Raw genomic sequence first — 18,127 nt, forward strand, 5'->3', positions numbered from 1 at the left:
AATGAGAATGAATGAAGCAATGCTATCGTATATTTTTCGTTTTATAATAACGACTCCACAATAAATATTTCACACACATATATATATATATTTTAAAAGATTTTATTTATTTATTCACAAGACACACACACACAGAGGGGCAGAGACACAGGCAGAGGGAGAAGCAGGCTCCTCGCAGGGAGCCCGATGCGGGACTCGATCCCAGGACCCCGGGATCACAACCTGAGCCAAGGACAGATGCTCAATCTCTGAGCCACTCAGACACCCCTCATCTGTATTTTTATAAAAATAACTCAGGGGAGACTTTTGCTGTCTAATTATAGAGTGGGGAAAAAATTCAAAGAAATACTCGTTAGCCATTTTATTCGCAGAGTCAGGCTCAGCGCCTGGCACATAGTAGGTGCTCAACAAGTACTGTTTGAATAGATTATTTATTAGCAGTGTACAGACTGAACCTTATGCAAACATTTAAAGAGAACGAAGATGGCCTTTGGTGCATTCACTTCTCAAATGAGAACTTCTCATCATACCTGTAGAATCCTCCTGGGTCTTCTTTATATGTGTATTTTTTTTATTATGGTAAAACACACATAGCAAAACTCACCATTTAAGTAATTTTAAAGCATATGATTCTGTTTTTTGTGGGGTTTTTTTTTTTTTTTTTTGGTAGTCACAACGTTGTGCAACCATCACCACTATCTAGTTCCAGAACATTTTTATCTCTACAGATGGAAAGCAGGCACCTCCCCCCACCCCAGCCCCTGGCAACCACTAAGCTACTTTCTGTTTCTATGGATTTGCCTATTCTAGATATTTCCTATGAATGGAATCATACAATATAGAGCCTTTTGTATCTGGCTGCTTTTACTTAGCATCATTTTTTTTCGAGGTTCATCCATGTTATAGCACGAATCAGTACTTCATTCCTTTCTATGGGTGAATATCATTCTATTGTATGGATTTATTATGTTTTTTCCTCTTTCCATCGCCCATCAAAATCTGGTGTCTAAAGAACCGCTTAAGAAGTAAGTAATAAGTTACATCTAAGGACAGCTAACTGCACTTAAATTAAAAACTCATCCAGGGGAATTTGCATCGTGCAAGTAGAAAACAGCTTAAAACTACATTTCTAATGGTGAAATCTCAGGGACAGGAATGGGAGACTCTTTAGTAGTGAATTACGTTGTCATGAGTATCTGACTTCCTGTGAAGGCGGGTCTATCAGTGGCTGTGGGACTGGAAAAGGTATCGAATTGAATAGATGGGCACCAGGGTTCTGATCTTGGGTGAGCTGTGAGTTAACTGTGTCACTTGGGTGCAGTGTTTTCTGTTTTGTTTGTTTGTTTGTTTGTTTAAGATTTTGTTTAATTATTTGAGACAGAGCGTGTGCATGAGCAGGGGGAAAGGTCAGAGGGACTCCCCACTGAGCAGGGAGCCCATTTCAGGAGTGGATCCCAGGACCCCGGGATCATGACCTGAGCTGGAGGCAGACACTTAGCCGACTGAGCCACCCAGGTGTCCCCTGTTTGTGACTTTGGTTTGATTTTAAGTTGGGCCCTTTGCTAAGCTCTTTTGTGTGCGTTATCTCATTTAATCCTCACAAAAATTGCGCGGTGCAGGTGTAATTTTATCTGCATTTGATACACGAGGAGTCCGTGAGTGATGAGGAGTAGGAAGACTAAAAACCATAGCCGAAGTTTCACTTCTAGTAAATTGTGGGGGCAAAAGCCAGACTCATGTCTGACTATCTTTAGCATGAGCTCATAACCAGCATATGGCAGGGCTTGGCAAACCGGGGCCCACCGTGTGTTTTCGTACAGCCCAAGAGCTAAAATGGTTCATCCGTTTTTAAATGGCTATAAAAAAAAATAAAAAAAAAAAAAACCCTCCAAAGAAGACTATTTCATGACACGTGAAAATTATACGGAGTTCAAATTTCTGTCTATAAATAAAGTTTTATTGGAACATAGCCACGCTCATCGGTTTACATATTATCTCTGCTTTCATGCTACGATGACAGTGTTGAGTTATTGGGACAGAAACTGTGGCCCACAAAGCCTAAAATATCTCCTCTCTGGCCCTTTACGGAGTAAATCTGCTCGTTTCCTCATTTGTAAAATGGAGACAGGGAAAGAATTTAATTAAATTATTCTGCAGGTCCCTTTCAGCTTTAATGTTCTGAGAATTGCAGAGAAAGTTGTTTACATCTGCTTACATGAGAAGTCGCCAGCTCTCTCTGCCTTCCTCTCTCTTAACAGATGAGTTTGCCTCTTTGCTAAAAATGACTGAGCATCATTCCCACTGCGGACCACACGTCCATGCCCTGACCCCACATCTCTGTGTCTGTGTCTATCCTGTCCTCGATTCATCTATTCTCAGTAATAACAAGATAACCGTTTGTTAGATGCCTGTGATGCTCGAGCACTCAGTGGGGCCGTCAAGAAGGCTCAGAGATCAGAGATGGAAGGTCAGATTTGTTATTTTCATTTTATAGATGTGAGGACTGAAATGTGGGGAAGTCACCTTGTTTCTCCAGGACACAAAAGTTAGTAAGTTGTGGTGCTGGAGCGTGGACCTCAGGTCACCCCTTTCTGATCCCAGGGCCTTTCCTACTCTTGACTGATGTTCTCTTTGCCCTCTGTCTACCTAAAGTTATCTCTCCACCCCATTCTGCACCCCATTCCTCTATGCACACCCTCTTCACTTCCCCACCCCGTTTTCTAATGGTCTTTTTTCATTTATTTTATTTATTTTATTTTTATTAAGCTTGCATCCTGAGAGCAACATTTGCTTAGGCCAGCTCTCCTGGCCATATCTGCTGACCCTACCCCACGCCCCACCGCGTGTGAGATTCTCCTCCTTTTGGGTGGGTTTAGGGCAAGAAAGCATGAATTACATCTGGTTCTGGCATTTGCAGCTATGTGACCTTGAATATTTGACCTAACTTCACTAGTTCTGAGTGTCCCAATCTGTGAAATGGGGTGATGGGTAATCTCAACCGCAAAGGCTTGATTTGAGAATGAAATGTGTTCCCTCACATGTTATATACCAAAACAGTACTTTCTATCCTTTTTTTTTAAAAAAAAGATTTTATTTATTTATTCATGAGAGATACACAGAGAGAGAGAGGCAGGCTCCATGTAAGGGAGCCCGATGCAGGACTCGATCCCGGGACTCCAGGATCACACCCTGGGCCGAAGGCAGGCGCTAAACCACTGAGCCACCCAGGGATCCCCAGGACTTTCTACCCTATGGCCCAGTCTCCAGCCCCATAATTACCTTGCTTGGTTTTCTAGAGTATTTTGTGATTTCTCTCCACCCGGCTTTCCAATTTATGTTCAGCTTATTTTTCATTCCCTGACGTGCTTCATCTCCTCTGGTTAGCCTCTTATCTTTATTTTTCTTCAGTTTATCTTACCCATACTCGGTGCCTGTTCTCGGTGTGATTATTTTCCCCTCCTTCCCTTCAAATCCTGTGCATTGGTCAGGCCTAAGCTGGAGTGTCAGAGTCTCCTGTGACTGAGTCCTTCTGTCCCGATCGCTTCCTTTTTGAACTTCCTTTGAATGTGGAGTTGCAGAGCCGTAGACCGTGGTAACGAAAGGCATCGTGTTTTTCTTCCCACTTGGCCAGGTTAAGTAGCTTTAGTAAGGTATTATATAAATCTTCTCTGAATCACATACACTTTCTTGTATTATTCACCATTCAGTCAACAAGAGTCAGGGAGCTTATTTCTATAATAGGCTCTGAATTAAGGGACAGATGGTAAAGACCAGTTTTATGCACTTGCACTTGAGAGTGAGTGCCTCTTTGGGAAACTTGCTTGCCTTAACCTAATCCTGGCCCTGGTTAAGGACCTTCACTTGTCTTAAGAACCCACCATTGGAGCGGCGTGTAGGGGATGCACAAATATTCTTTAAAAAAGGGCAAGATGGGGGCACGTGGTGGCTCAGTATGTAAAGCATCTGCCTTTGGCTCAGGTCATGATCCTGGAGTTCTGGGATCAAGTCCGGTGTCGGGATCCCTGCTTAATGGGGAGCCTACTCCTCCCTTTGCCCCTCAACCCACTCATACTATCTCTCTCTCTCTCACTCCCTCTGTGTGTCATAAATAAATAAAATATTTTTTTAAAAGGGCGGAATAATGGCCAAGTAGAGATTTCAACAATATAGAAGAAGTAGTGATTAATTTGGAGGGGCATTAGGAAAGCTTTGCAATGGAAGAGACATTTGAGCTGGGTTTTGAAGGGTGAGTAAGAGTTCAATAGCAAGGAGAACACATTTTAGTCAGAATAAAGAGTATAGGAAGAGCAAAAGAGCTTGAACATGCATGTTCTGTGTGGTATGTAAGTTTGTGATACTGCCAGGGTGTGTCTGGGATGTACTGTCCCTAGGGCATTGGAGGAGAGGCAATAATGGAGGCAGTAACAAAAATTCAGATTTTTTTTCAAATTTTTAAAAAAAGATTTTATTTATTTATTAGAGAGAGAAAGAAGCAGGAGCATGAGCTGGGAGGGTGAGGGGCAGAGGGAGAAGCAGAATGCCCGTTGAGCAGGGAGCCAGATGCAGGGCTCCATCCCAGGACCCCTGGATCATAACCTGAGCCGAAAGCAGATGCTTAACCAACTGAGCCACCCAGGCACCCCTCAAAGAAATTTTTTTTTTGGTCTCAAAAGTCCATGCTCTGATCCTGGTACCTCATTCTACTTCTTTACAAAATTTCAGAGTAGAGTTGGTCCTAAAATATTTTTAGATAATCCAACCTTCTAGATTTGTCATTCTGTACCAGTGTACTACAGTGTGTTTATTTTCAGGCTCCCACAACCCCCTTTTCTTTTCTGCCCCTGTGCTTGCTATGTGATGTACTTTGTGAATAGAAAGGTTGATGGGGTCATGAGGTTTAGTGGCACATCATCTGGAAATTTCTGGTTGAAGTAGGGTGCTCTGCTGGTCTTGGTTGATCTCTTGGCCTTGAGGATGATCTCTGAACTGATAAGAGAATTTTGTTGTCAAAATGTACAGAAATTGGGGCACCTGGGTGGCTCAGTTGGTTAAGTGTCTGCCTTCAGCTTGGGTTGTCATCCCAGGGTCCTGGGATCGAGCTCCCAGTTGAGTTCCTTGCTCAGCTGGGAGCTTGCTTCTCCCTCTCCCTCTGCTCCTCCCCTTGCTCTTGTGCTTTCTCTTTCACTCTCTCTCTCATAAATTAAAAAAAACAAAAAACAAAAAAAAACTTTAAAAAATATATGTACAGAAATTGATTCTTGGTGATCTTGGCAGGAAAGGAATCCATTGAAAGAACTTAGGGTGGCTCGTGAAAGGTCCCACAGGCGCAGAGAATTAGAATCAGAGTCAACAGAGCTGGAACAAAACCCCAAAGTACACCAAAGGGGGCTGGTGCAGACACTACTGCTCCCACCAGGGGTACAGATACACAGCGTGCACCACTGCTACTGGACAGGGGGTGTGGTTGTCATCAGAACTGCTGCCAACAAAGCTTCCCCAAACTGGATGGAGCCGCCACTACCATTGTCAAGTGCTGGATTGGATCATGTGCTGTCCCTGCCGGTCTACATCGCGAGGGGCTGATTCCAAGTCTGCCGTGATCACCCTGGGCTTATTGCTCTAGTACAGAGGATGCTGGGAAAATGAGTATCCTGGCTTCTGTAATGGGTGGCTGGCTGTCTTTGCCTCATGATGTGGAGGACTCCAAACATAGGAAGGGGGCTCAGATGCCAAACGCATGACAAATGTCCACTGCAGTCTCTAAGCTGGCCATTGTGTGCATGCCACCGACTTTCTTTAGCTGGGGATTTATGGGAAAATCAAAGTGCCTTTGCATCAGGAAAAGATTTTACCAACTCTCCGAGATAGAGGAAGGAAACTCGACTCGAGGGAAGTTAAGCAGTGGAGAGAAAACTCTCGAGTCTTAGATTACTTACTGACCTCAAAAGCAAAAGGGCTGGCTCAGCCTTCACTAGGCCTGTCAGTGAGCTAATTCTAGCTCATTTAACAAAAGCGACGTTTTCTGTGTGCATGACATTGCCTTGAGGGGGGCACAGTTTTTAGGAATCAAAGATAAAAATCATAGATGAACGTTTGTTTTATCCTTACTAAAAACTCGATGGAGTAAACCAAGTACTTTTCTCCTTTCACTGAAAGGCAAGCCCCCAAAACTACCACCTTCATTTAGACACTCAACAATCTCCTTTTGGTAAATCCAAGGCTGGGACCTGGTCCTTCCATTCATTGCTCTTTAGGATTCTCCCCCTACCATAGGCATTTCCCTGTATGAACCCCCCCCCTTTCTTTGGGTAACAAATGAATTGTCTGTAAATGCTTGAGCTCCACCAAGAGTACTAAAAGAACTCTTGATTTTTATGCATAATGATTGGGTCGCTAGGACACACACAGTTGCTTTGTTTCTCAGGGTGGTGATTTGGATGAGAGACTTGTTGCATGAAAAATGTAAACCTCACAAAGGTCTCTCTTCCTTATTTTGGGGTACTTATGCTATCAACTTCAGTTTTCAACGTATCCATCTCAGCTTTACTCCAAAGTTGTTTCAGTCCTCTGGACTCTGGGCGTCAGGCTGCAGAGGCGATCGGCTGGGTACCTTCACACCTAAGGAGTTAAGGGTTTAGAGCGAGAAAGAGACTTTGTTTATTTTTTACCCTGCAACAAAGGTATTTTGGGCATGTAGCATGTTGTCTTACCAGCTGCTGCTTCCTTTGGTGCTGGCTGTGTTGGTTGCTGTACTCTCTTCTGGTGATTAATGGAAACTGGGGTAGGGGAGGGCAGATCCATCCCTTTGTCTAAGAATATCAGGTTTACATAATCAGGCCCGTAATTGACAGTTGACTGTTGGGCAGCAAAACTCCAGGCTTCTCCTAGGGAATGAATACAGGGTACAAGGATACAGCTTGGATTTACGTTAGTCAACAAGTTTTTGGAGTGACGCACGGGGAGGCCTAAATGATTCTAAGTACTCAGAGATTGAATTGCGGGATTTAGAATCGTGTTACGTGGGGCTAAATCAGTAGGAGCAGGACTGGCTGAGCCAAGTTACTCTCTGTACCTCAGTTTCTCCACCAGTGTTTGAAGGTCTTTGCTATGTGCCAGACCTTTTGTGTCTGTTAGCTTAACACTCCTTCACTGCTAACCTTTTAGGGAAGTGTTTTCTGTCTTTTGCAGGTGAGGAAATAAAGTGCAAGGGGTTGGGGGGGGGATGCTGAGTAATTGTCCTTGAGGGGACAGAGCTAGTGAAGAGTGGGCTGGGGATACAAACAGCCGGGGTGCTCCGGAGCCACTCAGCTTACTGACCTTTTCTTGCCCACGACCTTTCAGGCAGCATTTCAGTACTGCCTGTAATGCCCACCTTAGGGCCTCCCAACCCTTTTACAAGGTGGCTGTGTTTGGAGCTTATTGGGGAATGGGTGTTTGAACACACAGTTGCTGGACTTCCCTGGCTCAGTCAATTCTGCTCTGGTGGTCATTGAATGTGATACCTTTAGCAGATTTGATGATGTGCATGATTTCTAGAACTTCCTGTGTTTTGTTTGGTTTTTTTTTTTAAAGATTTTATTTACTTATTCATGAGAGATAGAGAGAGGCAGAGACATAGGCAGAGGGAGAAGCAGGCTTCCTGCGTGGAGCCCAGTGCAGACGGGATCCCAGGACCCCGGGATCACGACCTGAGCCGAAGGCAGATGCTCAACCCTCTGAGCCACCCAGGCGCCCCTAGAACTTCATGTTTTATTGTAATCTTCCCTTCCGACCTACGAAGGAGTCCTAAGCCAAGGCAGGTTTGGGAAGTGGAATTTGAAATGAACACAAAAGGCAGTTTGGTTAACAGGTAGGGGTGAGAAGAGGGAGGATACGAAGGAAGGAAGGGTGTGAGTGGCCTTCAGAGGGGTGAGCCTCAGCAGAGGCCAGGCAGGGGTGGGGAGGGGCTCATGTAGCGGAAGGTCAGTGAATGAATGAATGAATGATGAATGAATGAAGAGTTAATCAGTTCATGAATCAATGAATCAGTTACTAGCAAAGGAGAGCTGGAGGCAGAGGGTCTCGTATCCCAGCACAGGCCCAGGCCAGGGAGCCGGGCAAGAGCCTGGACCAAGTCCAGGGAAGTGCAGCTCGGCCAGACTGTTGAGGTCATTTGGCACACAGGGCCCTTTTGACCTGAAATTGAGAGACTACGTCTGGAACACAGCAGAGGGAGGACTCAGCGCAGGGATGAAGGGAGGGACCCCGTCAGCCTGGGACCACAGCAGGGAGGCATCTTTAAGTGCCTGTTCTTTCTGTCAGCCACCAGGAACTCACCCTAAATATTGTTGCAGCGTACCTCTGATTTGTCTGGCTGTTTCTAATTTCTGTCTCAGGACTCCTTACCCCACTGTAAAATCAAGCAAAGGCCCAGTTATCTAGCTCGGTAGAGAAATGTTCTCAGTTTTTTTTTGTTTTTTTTTGTTTTTTTTTTAAACTGAAGTTGGGTCCTCTGAGCACTGAGTCCTAATAGAACCCTGTTTTCCATAAGACTCTTTCCCCAAGGCACTGTCTTTTATTCTTCTCATTTAAATGGAGTCTAACTTATTATTATTATTTTTTAAAGATTTTATTTATTTATTCATGAGAGACACACAGAGAGAGGCAGAGACGCAGGCAGAGGGAGAAGCGGGCTCTCTGCGGAAGCCGGATGCGGGATTCGATCCCAGGACCCCGGGATCACGCCCTGAGCCAAAGGCAGACGCTCAACCGCTGAGCCACCCAGGTGCCCCAGTCAATGTTTTTATTCAGAAGCACGAGCACGTGCGTGGGAAGCCCACGAAGGGTTGCTAAGGTCTGTGTTCGCAGCCCTGGTGGGTGACTCCTGGGTCGTGTCCCCCCTCTCCCCCCCCCCCCCCCGTTTGCTGGCCTGGGGCCTTGCCACAGGCAGTGTCACCATCCTGGCCCTACTCCCAGCTGTGGCCACCACTGCGGCCAAGGCCAAGGCTCTTTTCACTCTTTTCATTTGCCATTGTCTTTTGCTTTTGCTTTTCTCTTCAGCCACATTTTTGTTCCGGGCCCCTGTGGTTTGCTTCTTTAGCCTCCCCAAGGTAACGAGAAGGCTCCTTCCTTCTGGTCAGTGGACAGACTGTTCGCGGGCTGGATGTCCTCCTGGTGGTGTGTCTCCTCTTGGCTCGCTGCAGCCTTGCTCAGAGCGTTTGTTTTCATTGCTGGCCGTGGAGGTGCTTCCTCCTTTCCTTTTTTTTTTTTTTTTTTTTTTGCCTCTGGTTTCTTCTGTCATTGGGGTTTGTGGCTTTTCCACATGGGGAAGTTGCTCAAAGCAGGCGTCCCTTGACACCCGAGGTGGTAGTAGGTGCAGTAGGGCTGGCTGGGTGGCACCCTTGCAGGTGATCTGCATGCACCCCTTGCCAAGGTCAAGGTCAAGGGCGGGGACCGGCCCTCCCAGCTTACAGGCTTTGAAAGGGCCATTGCCAATCCTTTGATGACAGTGGTGAAAAATTATAAGGGAGACTGTTTTTCTCCTCCTCTTCACGTGATCAAGAACAAGGATTGTGGAGTCCGGCGACCTGAGTTCAAATCCTGGCTCTTCCCCTTATTAGCTGTGTAGCCTTAGGCAAATTACTTAACCTCCTTGTTTCTTACTCTGTAAAATGGGGGCAATACTTGTTGTATTATAACACAATATTATATGTCACAATATATATTGTATGTGTTATGATATATAACATACATTAAATATATCATTATATTATGTGCACACCCCAGAGTTATATTTGTAGATACCATATTATTACCTTTATTGTGTTATTATATATTATTGTAATGTATAGCATACCCACTTGTATTTGTTTTATTTTTTTTGTATTTGTTTTATATAACAAGCTACTATATCATAATAACATATGCCATAACACTATATATAAAATTATATATACATAATATACTTTACATATACGTAATATACATAACTTTACATATGTGCATACATAACTTTATAGATGTATGACGTATAGTATGCATAACTTTATTTATTTTTTTTAAATATATTTTATTATTATTATTTACTTATGATAGTCATACAGAGAGAGAGAGAGAGGCAGAGACACAGGCAGAGGGAGAAGCAGGCTCCACGCACCGGGAGCCCGACGTGGGATTCGATCCCGGGTCTCCAGGATCGCGCCCTGGGCCAAAGGCAGGCGCCAAACCGCTGCGCCACCCAGGGATCCCTGCATAACTTTATATACATAAGTTTATATATGTATAATATATAGTATGTATAACTATATACCTAACTTTATATATGTATAATATAGTATATAAACCACACATATATAGTGAATATATACAAAGCCTTGAGAACAGAGCTGATATACAGCAAGCAGGTGCTGAATGACTTTGCATTATTCTTCTTTGTTTTTATGTTTCTGTTTTTGTGTTTTTTTTGTTTTTTTTTTTTGGAGGGGGAGTATACTTTTGTTTTTGACCTAAAAGCAAAACTGAGTATTATTCCTCAAACTCCTCTGAGTGGCTGATTATCATTTCTGTTCTTTTTTATTTTTATTTTTATTTTTTTTAGATTTTATTTATTTATTAATGAGAGATACAGAGAGAGAGAGGCAGAGACACAGGCAGAGAGAGAGAAGCAGGTTCCATGTAGGGAGCCCGATGTGGGACTCGATCCCGGGTCTCCAGGATCACTCCCTGGGCCAAAGGCAGGCACCAAGCCGCTGAGCCACCCAGGCATCCCCTGTTCTTTTTTATTATTTTTTAAATTTTATTTATTTATTTGAGAAAGCAAAAGACAGAGAGAGCAAGTGAGAGCAGGAGCAGCAGCCAGGGGAGGGGCAGAGGGAGAGGGAGGAGCAGATTCCTTGCTTGAACAGGGGGCCCAACTTGGGGCTTGATCCCTGGACCTCAGGATCATGACCTGAGCTGAAGGGTGATGTTTAACTGACTGAGCCGCCCAGGCGCCCCTTCTATTCTTCTTTTAAGGATGCAGTATTTCTCAAGTAGTAGGCAAAGAATGAGTGTGTGAAGCTTGGTTTAAATCTCAAGCACAGGGATCCCTGGGTGGCGCAGTGGTTTGGCGCCTGCCTTTGGCCCAGGGTGTGATCCTGGAGACCCGGGATCAAATCCCACGTCAGGCTCCCGGTGCATGGAGCCTGCTTCTCCCTCTGCCTGTGTCTCTGCCTCTCTCTCTCTCTCTCTCTGTATGACTATCATAAATAAATAATAAAATAAAAAAAATTGTTTTTAAAAAAAAAATCTCAAGCACAGTGAGAACCTGGTGGCAACTCCTAGTCTGAGGCCATAGCTTTTGGGAAGGTTGATCTCCACACTGCCTGGTCAGGGGTTATCCACTCAGTCCACCCATGGCCCTGGGCCAACTCCCTGGGCCTACAAAAGATTGCTCTAGTTTCCAGTGATTTTCTGTTCCATTCAGAGACTACTGGGCTTGGGATGAAGCCTTAGAGGTCATGCTCAGGCCCAGCCTTTGCCCAAGCTTTGCCTCTCTGTAACATTCTGGAGATAGGGAACCAGGAATCAAACCCACTCTTTAAATTTGGGTAATAGAGTATTTTTTCCTTAAGATGTCTCCTTTAAGATCTGTGTTTGATGATACAGTTGAACCAGGAAGTGAAGCCAGATTTTAGTTTATTCAAAAAACATATTTTGCAAGCATCTTATGTGCCAGGAAAATATAAATGAGATCCTACCCTCAGAAGAGTTACAGTCTGGACAGTACAGTTTTGTAAACACACACATGTATACCTAAACACACAGATATAATAGGAACACTATGATAGGAAAGTATTTTTGGTACTTGTGGACACAAAAGCAAGAGGGTTCTATTCAACCTTTGAGTAAAATGGGATGGGGTGGGGTAAGCCTTGAAAATGTTTATGGAAGAAATTTATTTGAGCTGAATCCAGAACATTGAGTAGGTTTGCATGAGTCAGAGAGAAAGGAAGCATATTCTAGACAGAGAAAGCACCATGAGTAAGGGCACAGGACCTCAAAGCATCCTGGTGGTCTGAGAACTGCAAGGATTTGTCATGGCTGAAATGAAGTATGAGTGAAAGGGAACAATGGTCAGGGGTTATCAGTAGCATGCTGGAGCTGGCTCCTGTCTGGTTCATAACAGCCATCTATTAAATAGCCAGTAATTTTGTAAGCTGGTCGTTAAACTGGTGGTAGCTTGAAATGGATGGTGGTGGAAATATTTTCACCATGGAAATCAGCAAATACCCACATATCAGGGCTCGTCCTGCAAAGAGCTGTTTTACCATACTGTAGTGATGGAGATGCCCTTGTATGTCACTCTGATAATTATTCTTTTTTTTAAAGATTTTATTTATTTATTTGAGAGAGGGAGAGAGAGAGAGATTGGGGGGTGGAGCAGAGGGAGAGGTACAAGTAGACTCCCCGGTGAGCATGGATGGAGCCCGATGCGGGGCTCCATCCTAGGACTCTGAAATCATGACCTGAGCTGAAACCAAGAGTCAGATGCTCAACCCACTGAGCCAACCAGGCGCCCTGGTAATTATTCTTTAAGATTCCTCAGTGTAGGTGATGGGGAGCCAGTGCAGGGTGGCTGGCAGGGAAGCCCCATGGTCAGATTTGTAATTTAGGAAGATAACTCTGTGTCTTTGGTCCTGTCCCTCAGGAAACAGATCCAGAGAGGGAGCTTTGCATGCTGGAGATTTACTGGAGAGCATTATTGCAACTAGCACTTGAAGGCAAGCAAAAGAAAATGGGCCTGGGCAGAAGGCACAGTTAAGTAGTGAAGCAGTTGTAAAGCTCATCCCACAGGGGTGCTTTGGAGCTGGAATAGCCCATCAAAGAGAACCAACCCAGAGGCACCTGTCTGTCAGGATAGAGGCTGTCCCTGTGGAGGGGTACATAACCATGGTGAAGTGGCTCTGTTCATCTGAGAGCACTTTGTGGAGAAGGTTCAGCAAGTAGTGGAGCCTGAAGGTGATTTGGTGTCTGTTTGGAGGATACACGAGCTCTGGGGGAGGTGGAGGGCAAGAAAACCAGTTGGGAGAGTATTAAAGCATTCCAGGTCCAAGGTGATGGGGACGCCTGGGTGACTCAGTGGTTGAGAGTCTGCCTTCAGCTCAGGACATGATCCTGTGGTCCTGGGATCAAGTCCCACATTAGGTCCCCAACAGGGAGCCTGCTTCTCCCTCTGTCTCTGTCTCTGCCTCTTTCTGTGTGTCTCTCATGAATAAATAAATAAAATTAAAAAAAAAAAAGATAATGAAGGCATAGGGGGCACCTGGGTGGCTCAGTTGGTTAAGTGTCTGCCTTCGACTCAGGTCATGATCCCAGGGTCCTAGGATTGAGCCCTGGATTGGGCTCCTTGCTTAGTGGGGAGCCTGTTTCTCCCTCTCCCTCTGCCTGCCACTCTGCCTACTTGTGCACTCTCTCTCTGTGAAATAAATAAATACATAAAATCTTTAAAAAAAAAAGAGAGAGAGAGAGAGAAAGAGAGATGATGAAGGCATAAACTAAGGAGGTAGCAATAGGGAGGGGCTAAAGTGTGGGAAGGTGGGGTCTGTGGGGCTAGCTCCCCTCCTGTAGTAGTCCTCCTCCACTAAGTGCCACGGCTGCCCCCCACCCGGGTACCTTTGGCTGTGTCTGGAAACGTTTTTGTTGTCATAACTGGCAGGGATTGTGTGTCTGTGTGTGTGCTACTGGCATCTAGTGGGTAGAGGTCAGAGAGGCCACCAAACACCCTATGAAGCACAGAACAGCCTCCATAGCAGAGTCACCAGCCCCCACACATTGGGAGTGTCAAGGTTGATATAATATTAAGAAGAAAGGAATGATATTTGGAATAAGGACAGGAAATGGGAGAGATTTTTCTCTGCCCCTTCCCTGGGCATCTGCGTATTGAGTCCCTAACGCAGCACCAGATTGCTGAAGTGGAGACGGTATTTTACAGAGAAGAGAAGAAATTTGATCTTACCAGCAAATGCATATCATCGAGTCACTAAAGCCCTTGCTTGTCTCCTATGCAAGTTTTAATTCTAGGTAGCAGTAGGTTCCCACGTGTTTCCCTTCCATCTTCCTTCCAAAGGAGGAAAGTAAACCAGAGCTTCATTCTGTATTGAAAAACACAGAGGTACAAGCAAGCACATATAATAAGGGGCTTGATCCCAGGACCCCAGGGTTGGGGGGATTGTACAAGCAAGCACATATAATAAGGGGGCTCTTCAAATCACCTCTGGTTTTTGCTGGCGTCATTAAAAGTTTTGCAAAACAGTGGTAGGGGATGCTGTTCAGACACATTGCTTAGGTTTTAGCAAAGTAGTCGAGCAGAGGAAGAACATTAAATTTAATTAGGCAGAAACCAGAAGTTGATTAGGGAGGTTGGAACTCAGCTCGTGGAGAAGCACTATGTCAAGTATCTTTGTTTGCTTCTTAACGGGGAGCACGTTCAGTTGCAGCAAGGTGGCGAGAGCCTTGGTGCCCTTTTATTTTTATTTATTTTTATTTTTTTGGCTGAAAGCTGGTTAGCGCACAGGGCGACCGTCTGCTGGGTGCACTGAGACATCCTGGTCAGAGGTGAAGAATGACTCCGAGCAGGTTGGAGGGAGCAGAGTGACTGGGAGGTACAGCAGGTGCCCTTCGGGGAGGGGGGGGGGCAAGCAGGCCGAGTTGCGGCGTTGGCAGGGAGCAGACGTGCAGAGCTCCGGCATGGGCATTAGTGGGAGAAGCATGAAAGGGAGATTTATTTATGCCTGGTACTAGGATACCAGCTGATAGACTAGAGCAGTGGTTGAAAACTTTTTTGGAAAGGGGGCAGATATTCGGTTTTATGGGCCAGATGATCTCTTGCCCCTCTGCCTAGTGTGAAAGCAGGCAGATGATATGGAAATCAGTGAACGACCTGTATCCAGTAAAACTTTATTTACCAGAACGGGTGGCAAGGCCAGATTTGGCCAGTGGGCACTAATTTGCTGACCTCAGCTTACGGTCTTGAGCCGGTGCACTTAAAAAAAAAAAAAGATTTTGCTATGCTATTTAAGGAAGGTATGGATATGAGGGCAGAGGTGCAATTAAGATTTATGACTAAGGGACCAAACACATTTATTTTCTTTCTCTAATCTTGGTCTCTTACTCTTGGCCATCTTTCTCCTTTCTTTAATTATATGCATATAATTTTTATATTTAATAAGTTGTTATTAATGAAATCCTTTGCAATAATTGATCATATAATAATTTGATTTATAATAACCGATTTTCTGGTTTGGGGAGGAAATGTTAAATAGTGGGAGGAAACTTTGCTACTCTCTTCTCTTTGCTGTTTGCAAATGTAATTTAGTTATTTTTTTCTCTTGGTGGAGCTCTTTAATTATGTTTTCTTCGATATTACCATTGACCTTGAGTCAGTGATTCTCAACCTTGACTGTATATTCAGATCACCTGGGGGGACTTTTAGTGTTTCCATTGCCCAGGCTGTATTTGGAACAATTCATCAGAACTCTAGGGTTAGGGCCAGGCATCATTATATTTTAAAGCTCCCTGGGGACTCAGATGTGTAGCCAAGGTTCAGAACCACAGCCTTGGATTTAAAGGAAAAAAAAATTGTCCTCAACACTTGCTTTAGATGCAGAGGGAAATCTAACCTGTATAGGGGTAACGGTTTCTGGCCTGCAGGTTTGAACTATGAAAATTGGATTCTTCAGATTTCAAGGGTTATATTCAGACTAACGTACTAGTGACACAGTGGAAACTTCTTTGTTGTGGTTTGGTATCAACAATAAAAGAAATATCAAGAATCTAATGTGACTTGGCTGATGTGACTATTTCTAGCCAGAGGCACTTTCTCCATCAGCGAGTTTGGTGGCAGCCTTTGAACCTGATGAAAGCTTTCAAGTTCCAATGATTAAGTCATTATCCACCAAAGCCATTCTTACCTGAGGAAATGATCAGGATATGTGTTCTGTGTCCAGAGGGAGTAACTTTCTAACATCATGAGTGCATACACAATCTGATGGTGTTTCTTGAAGGGCCTAATCGATTAAGTGAAAGGTGATTTTTATTTATTTATTTATTTTTTTGTTTAATGTTGGGAGATGTAGGGAATTCAAAAGGCACAGTCAAGGAACTTTTATCAAGATAGGTCAAAATTCATTTGAAAATATAGATACAGGGATAATTTTATTTTGTGAGTAGTGACATTTTTGAGGAATCCAAGAGCATTTTTTCCCCCCACAACAATCATGTTTTTGTTTTCATCTTCCATTTTACAAATGGAAGATTCTAATCTTGTGACCCTGGAATTGCTCAGGCATTTAATATTCCAGCCTGGGTATCAAGGATTTAGTGCTTTCTTTCTGAAGTGAGAGTTAGAGGATCATGGTATTTTGGAGGGAGAGTGGGGGGAGTAGCCTACAATGTTCTGAGGGGTTTCCCAGCTGGTAGCCAAGTGTCTCAGGACTACTGTAGCTTCTCAGCTTCCATTGCACTGGAGATATAAGAGTTGCTTCATTTATTGAGGGGTGATGGAAGGAGAATAGGATTCTGTCCTCCACGAGTAATGGAATGCCCAATGACCATGCTTGCAACAATAGGAGCTTCTTACCCCCTCTATGAAGATATTGCAAATGTACCATCCCAGGGTTGGCCGATTCAGTCATTTCACCATGCTCTGGCTTTAAATGGTATCCCTTTGAGTCTTGATTCTCTTGACTTTTTCTTTCTGGTTAAAGGATGGCTATTATGATGCAACATGGCGACATCAAAAGGCAGGAAGACAAGGGGGCATTTTCCCCCTGGGTCCTATTATTATTATATTAATCAGGAAGGAAAAGCTTTCCAGTAGCTCCCAGCAGACTTCCTCTCAGATTTCAAACCTGGAGCCAAAAGCTGTTACTTGTTCACCCTCAAAACTAGACTGGCAGAGTGGTTGCTGTGGTTAGCATAGACTAGGGGTTAGCAAACTTTTTCTGTTAAGAGTCTCTTGATTGTGAGTATCTGGGGCCTTGTAGGCCATATATGATCTGTGCTCCATATTCATCTTTTCCTTAACCCTGTGAGAATGTAAAAACTATTGTTAGATCTAGGGGTGTTTGCCAGGCCATGGACCCTGGCATAACTAGTTGTGTTTCATCTCTTGAGGCTGGTGGAGGGGTCCACCAACCCTGCCCACGTTGCCACCCATTTTTTTATTTTAGCTAAACTGTGATTTTGTTAGCAAATTGGATGGACAGCCAACTCTAAGTTCCATATGTGGTCTATTTGTATAAATTTCATAGTAATTTGACAATGGGCAATTTGATGAAGAAAAATTGAGATATGAATTCTCAGGACCTTAGTAGAATTTTAATTGGAGTGGGGTTATTCTCATTATGGTAGTCAAGGTAAACTCGGTAACAAATAATCCCCAATCTCAGTGGCTTAACACAAGAAAAATGTGATTCCTTGCTCATACTATGTGTCTCAAGTGAATTGGCAGGGAATTCTACTCCACTTGGTGATGCAGGGACCCACCCGAATGGGGGCTCCACTGTTGAGTATTTGCGCCATCTGGATCACATGACCTCCTCAGTCTCCAAGAAGACAAGGAAAAGAAGGAGTCTAGAGAATAGCTCTTGGGTTTCCTGCTGCTCATCCTGAAAGTGACCTATCGCCCTGGCCAGAACTGATCATGTGGGCCAACCCAACTGGAAGGAAGGCTGGAAACCATGGGGGAGCAAATGGAATATTGGTTGAGTGTTATTATCCCTTCCACAGCCTTACTGCTTTCTTCATATTCTTCCAGAAGAAGAGACTTGATGAAGTTGTGTTATAACACATCATAACAACACCAGTTGCTGATCCTTTACCTTTGCTCTTTTTAAACTCTTGTTTATCCCATCCCTTCCTTTCTAACGTTTTTTAATTACATATTCTCTTCTCCCACACCTTTCTCTTTCCTGACGCAGTTTAGAGTCTTGCCCATGGTGTCTAGAAGTTAGAGTGCATAAGTCAGAAAATGTGTCATAATTGGATTATTGCATTATAGAAATGCAATAGGATGTATCATTGCAGTGTCAAAAGGACTTTCTTTTGACCTTTGAATTTGCCTCTCACCCAGTAAGTCTCAACTGAGTGCTGTCGCTCCCTAGAGTAT

General features: G+C 44.1%; 1 protein-coding gene across 2 annotated transcripts in view; it reads left to right on the forward strand.

Moving 5' to 3' along the window:
- Nucleotides 1-18,127, forward strand: part of MAP2K6 (mitogen-activated protein kinase kinase 6) — a 121,634-nt gene that overhangs the window by 19,387 nt on the left and 84,120 nt on the right. The window lies entirely within an intron of this gene.

Source organism: Vulpes lagopus, chromosome 12 (genome assembly GCF_018345385.1).
Source record: "Vulpes lagopus strain Blue_001 chromosome 12, ASM1834538v1, whole genome shotgun sequence".
In the NCBI taxonomy this organism is placed as follows: Eukaryota; Metazoa; Chordata; class Mammalia; order Carnivora; family Canidae; genus Vulpes; species Vulpes lagopus.